Source organism: Pinus tabuliformis, chromosome 8 (genome assembly GCF_031772625.1).
Source record: "Pinus tabuliformis cultivar Carrire ecotype Pingquan chromosome 8, CPIR1, whole genome shotgun sequence".
Classification (NCBI taxonomy): domain Eukaryota; kingdom Viridiplantae; phylum Streptophyta; class Pinopsida; order Pinales; family Pinaceae; genus Pinus; species Pinus tabuliformis.
In genome coordinates, this window is record NC_142294.1 from 254,567,644 (window position 1) to 254,573,728 (window position 6,085).

General features: G+C 40.2%; 1 pseudogene; it reads right to left on the reverse strand.

Moving 5' to 3' along the window:
• Positions 1-5,324: 5,324 nt before the first annotated feature.
• LOC149235112 (uncharacterized) lies at positions 5,325-5,868 on the reverse strand (annotated as a pseudogene).
• Between the last annotated feature and the right edge of the window lie 217 nt (positions 5,869-6,085).

Genomic DNA, 6,085 nt, shown 5'->3' on the forward strand with positions numbered 1-6,085 from the left:
TACTTGAATGAATTGGGGAAAATGCTAGTAGATTTGATCAGCTATGTCTTAGGGTTCAAAGGGCTGGAGGATGTGGATGAAATCATAATGGCAATGCTGTCTATATTCTCTCCTGGTAAGCCTCCAGCTGAACATTATGATTATGCTACATTCATTGCAGATAAGATCCATGACCAGCTTATGAATTTGAAGAGGGAAAGACTGTTCAGGTATACTTCGTACATATACCACCTATTCTTGTTTTATCAGCCAGCCAGCTTCTCTATTCCCTTGAAACAAGTCAATGCCCAGGGGAATCCAAGATCAATTGTGTTTTGGACCTCTATCTTTCATTGTGCCTCTGTATCACCATATACATACTCTGAGTTCATTGACTTATTCATTCATCCAGCCTTGACAGTATTGTATGGTGTTCCTCCTCCAAGGTTAACTGATGACATGAGGAGAATTCTCCACCTGAACAAAACCTACAGCATTGGTAATTGGTACCTCTACCAAAACCACACAGTCATCAGAATATATGGCTGTGAGTTGAAGCCTTTTAGGTTGCCAAGGTATGTCCCCATGAGGCTTTTCGCCTTAGAATATTTCAGGCAGTTTGGGAATATTGATTACCTCCACTTTCAAAGCAAGAACATGAAGTCACAGTTAAAAGTAAGGAGCCAGCTGGGCCCTTTCCTATACAACAGAAAAGAGGAGGGGTGGAAAGAGGCAAACAGTATCCTAGAGGCCCTCAAACTGCAAACTAGCTTTGAATGGATACCCTATGACCCCAATCACTTTGTCTCCCTCAGAAGGATAAGATACAAATTGGGCAGCTATTCACACGTGAGGCAGCCTGAGATTGAGCAGTATGCCAATGCATTAAGCTGGGAAGAAGGTACCCTAGAAGAGGAAATTACTAGTGAAGAGCTGCTAGAGAGAGAGGCTAGAAATATTCAAAAGGAAGCTGACTTAGAAACTTGTGGACAGGTTCCCCTCTCATACAAAAAACAACTTGGAGCAGCTACTTCATCATCGACAACACATCAGCAAGCTTCCGGGAATACTGCAGAGACAGCCAGCAAAGGCAAAGAAAAGCAGGTGGAACAGCCACCTCCTTTGACAGAAGACCAAGTGGAAACATTGCTGCAGCAACAAGAAGAGATGGAGCAGCAGGGGGAAGGGCAGCAGCAAGAAGGAGAGCAACATGACAGACAGCAGCCCCTGCAACAAGAAAGAGCAGTTGATACTCCGAGTTCCACTGAGCAACAGGCCCAAAATATAGTGCCTCCTAGGCCAGAGACTACCTTTGATGCCTCGGTCCTCCAAACTCCCCAAAAGGAGGATACATTTGTTTTTAGAAAAAGGGATAGAGAAACTCCCCTGACATCACCTATAAACCAGGGAGAGAAAAGGCAGAGGTTGAATGACTCTTCTGAAGATGACATAGCAACAAGGCAAGCATTGGGCATGGGCCCACCCAGCAGAGAAGTTTCAGCCAGTTCCTTCCAGCAGGAACAGGACAGAGCTATAGGAGGAGAGGTCAGCTCCTCCAGCCAGCAGAAAGAAGGACAAGTAAGCATCAAACAACAATTTATAGACATCAAAAGGAGGAGTGATCCTATCAAAATACAGTTGTACAATCATCTGCTAAACTTGGCTCCCACCAATCAGCAAAGACTCATGTCTGCCTTTGATGTAAGTGAAGGAAAAATGGTCATGAGTCACTTTATGCCCACAGCACTGCATCCCCAATCTGCCTCAGATTACCTCAGGACCAACCTGGAAGTCATGGCCAAAGACATACACCCAATGGACAAAATTGAACTACATAAACAGACTGGTGAGATGGTGTATGCCTCCTTGGCAGATGAAACATTAGAAAATTACAAACTAAAGAGCAGCCTTAATGCTACAGCCTCTCAGCTAGAATTGGAGAGAGCATCATCACAAGCTAAGGACAACAGAATCAAATCCTTGGAAGATATAATTATAGAGATGGGACATGATCCCAAGGATGTTAAGGGTATCCAAGAAATATTGAAGTTGAGGGATGCAGATTTGGCGGCCTTAAGGAGGAAAATCAAACTCCCAGCCACAATCCACCCTCAAACAGATGATGTTGCCCAACAAAGACTTGAAAAAGATGCCACAGATCTGATGATATCTCTATACAAGGAGCTGATCCGGACTCAAGACAAACTAGGAGAATCAGAGGCTGCAAAGGCAGCACTACAGGCAGCATTGAAGCAAAGAGAAGAGGGTCAAACCTCCCAGCCTCCTCCTGAAATAATCAATCTTGAGGAAGCTCCTCCAACAACTGCCCCTCCTCCTCAGCAAACAGGGCCTACAGCACCAACTACATCAACAACTGCACCAACAACAGAGCAAACTCATAGTCTGGATATGCAGAAGCTCCGAAATGAAATTCAAGTCCTGGAAGCTCAAATGTTGGAGCTCAATTCAGCCAAAGAATCTTTGGCTAAAGTAAATGAGAGATATGATAAGAGCAAACAGAATGAAGCTGTAAAGGAGCGAGAAATAAAATCTCTAAAGAAGAGGATAACTGAGCTTGAGAAGGAGCTCACACTGGAAAAGGTGACAGCAGAGCTAAAAGCAGTCCTTTGGGGCAATATTGGCCGGTCTATCACCAATCAGTGGCAGTATATTGAGACCATGGATGAACAATCAGTACTCATTACAAAGGCAAACAGGGAAGCGCACAGAGCTAGAGCAAGCCTTGGCAACATGCCTGATGCTGCCACCAGAATGATCAATATTTTAAATAATAGGACAAGCTCTCAACTGGCCACCATGGGAATTGCTCACAGGACTGAGACAATCTCAATGGTTAAAAGGGTCCTGACACTACGAAACCTGGTTGGAACATTGGAAAGAAGAAACCAGGATATGCAGACTGAAATCAACAAGTTCATGGACAGATTTCAGGCATTACAAAACAGAGGCCTCCCCAGCATATTAAGCAGTGTAGGAAGACTGCTTACCCTTGAAAACTACACTAAGAGGGTTGATGCCTATGCCGCAGAACAAATTGCAAGACAGCCCAGCACTTCAGCAGAATCAGGTCCAGCATCAGGGCAAACTTTATACAATAGGGTGGACAACCTATTTTTTATTATGAATGAGATCAATCATCTGTTTGATGTGCCTCCAAATTTCTTTAAGTATACAGAAGCAGATGAAACCATAGAGGCAATTGTGAAGCACCAATTGCCCCCACAGGAAGTCTGGAAAAATTTGACACAGATAATATTATCAAGCCAGAACCTGTAAGTGATAATTTTTCCAGTTTATAAGTAATTCATACACAGGTAGAATTTTGACAGATAAGCATACAGAGAAAAGATGTAAGGCTGAGCCAACTCAGCAAGGCTATTCAGTCGCCACAGCAGCAATCACAGTCACAGATGGCAAACCTGAGAAAATACAGCGCAGCAGACATAAAGACGCATTCGCCAGCATTAAAGCAGAGCGTCTCAACCGACTCAATGATCTCCAAAGGTCAAATTATCCTCTGACAGACATAAAAGGCATTTATGCGGCATTTAAAGTTGTAATAACTTCTTCTCTACTTTCTGAACAAACTTATGAAGATATTTTCTCTCTCAGATGACTCAATGCCTGAGATATTTTGTATACGCATTCCTATAAAGACCCCTTCGCATGAGCTTGCAAGGGTTGTTGTTGATTTCTCCTGAAGAAGTTCTTATGCTGTAATCCTTTCAGAAGTTAATAAAGAAAGCAATGGAATTTCTCGGATTTCTAAGGTGTTGGATGCGTTCTGGTGTCTTTTGATAACTGTTGGATTCCTGTGTATTTCACCATACAATAAGTCTCTGTATCTCTCTCTGTTAATTAGTTGTTTTGTTAAAATCCATATATGTCATCTGATTTCAATACTAAGCAACAAGGAAAAAGAATAGCTTTCAGGATTTATTCACTGAGTACCCTGAGTTCAATCTGTGTTGTTTATGAATGTTTTCTTCAGCTGTAATCTAGATAAGTGTAATTCTTAATTGCTGCACTTTCAGAATACACCTTTCACAGTGGCCTTTGTCACAGGAATTCAAGTTTTTTGCTCCTGTGCAGTGTGTTCACCTTCACCTCACCAACTTAATAGAAAATTCTTAATTGCTTTCTGTTGGTTGACATACATCACCATTTAATCTAATTTTTGTCTGTCTAAAATACACAATAGGCCCTGCAGTTTCGAAAACCACCAATCCAGCGTATCAGATCATTTCACAACTCCAGACTCCATTGCCCAATGGTATTATACTATCTAAACACTATATCATAAGACCTGAAAGAAATCCTTCAACCAAAACATAAACCAAAACCTGAGCATAATAGCTAGCCTAAAACACCATCATAACAGAGACAAATCATAAAGAGAGAGCCCTCTCTGATCACAGTTTGGCTAGAAGTTGTGATCCAAAGGTTGGTTAGTGGTTACCCCGGCCGTATTCCCTTGGGAGTCATAGGGAACAACCTGGGTGTTAACAGATACATGATAAGTTCTCTTGTGAGGATTGAAACATTATTGCTTTAATTAGGAAATGGAAATAAGACCGATGATTATATATTTATAACCATGGTATAGATATAAGATCATAGTGGTACATATACATATGTAAATGTAGATTAAACATTTTGATGGGAAGCAAATGTCCTGATACTTTCATTAGTAGAACTAACAATCTCTCTAAATGAAATACCTTACATCATCAAGGGTTTACTAGGCAATAATAATTGAGCTTAAATATAATAATGGGTAGGAAGAAAAAAAATTAGTAACAATATTAAGATTTGAATATGAAATTCTCAAAGGAAATTAGTGTTAGCCTCACTCTCTTAAAAATCAATAATAAATATAATTATTAAATTAAATAAATAAAATCAAGAGAATTCCTCAAACTAGAGAGTCTAGTTTGGATGAGAGATTCTCTCCAACTAGCTCTCCTAAATTAGTGTGTAAGTTGAGAAATTGTCTCATCCAAGTGAGTCTAAGATAGACGCACTATCTTAAGACCACTTACTCGTGTATTTAAATGTATTATTAAATTTTTTGAATAATGTGAATTACATGAGCATGAGAGACCACATCATGGTTCTTTGCCTTTTTCACCAGTTTAATTTTTGTGTGTTAATTTGCTGTGCATATGGTTATATGGCTTTGTGATTCTTCTTCATGTGGTATCAGAGCTTTTCGAGGGAACCTATGTAAGGAGTGGTCAGCAGAGTGACCATGGCGCATTGACAAAACTAATTAGAATCATGTGATTGTTTCCATTGTCCGATCTTCAGCATCCCAGCTGCAATCAGTTCAACGGCACTGTCTTCCAAAGGCCATCATTGAGATAATGCATGTTATCAACACCTTTTCCTTTGTTGATTTCTTTTATGTCCTTCATTGACATCTTTGTAAATCCAATTGCAATTGCATTCTCTTTTCCTTCAACCATTACTACCACAGGTGATTCTGTAGGAACATCATCATCCAAAGCGCCACCAGGAGATGTGAGTCCAGGACACATGATGTTTGCCCCAGAAAGGACAAATTTGATTGCCCCTTTGTCTACCTGCAAATTTTTCATTCTGTTAATATATTGATGTAATAGATGCAGGGTTGACATGTAAGGACCATCTTGAACGTTGACGGAGTGGTACATTATTCACCAAAATTAGATTAATATGATTCTAGCATTTTGCAACTATAAGAGGAGATTTGTTTGGAAGTAAATCTTCTAATGCAGGCTCCAAATATGGATACTGCTCTACAATGCTTTGATGGATCTTGCATTACACAGATGCCTTTAGTTGATTTTAGGAAGAAATTTCTTCACTAGAAAACCTTTTGAACATTTTTGCCGCAAATTGTCAATCCATGGAAATGGGCAAGCTTCCAGGATTTAGTTAAAACCTGGATGAATTAATATCATATTTCCAACAAAATGAGTTGTGTCAGATGAGTGAGTAATTTTCAATTTTTTCATATGTCTAGGTTTGAAAAATGAACTCTTTTAGATTAGCGAGTTCCATGCTGCCAGCCCCACACTTGCAAACCATTCGCTCATCAAGA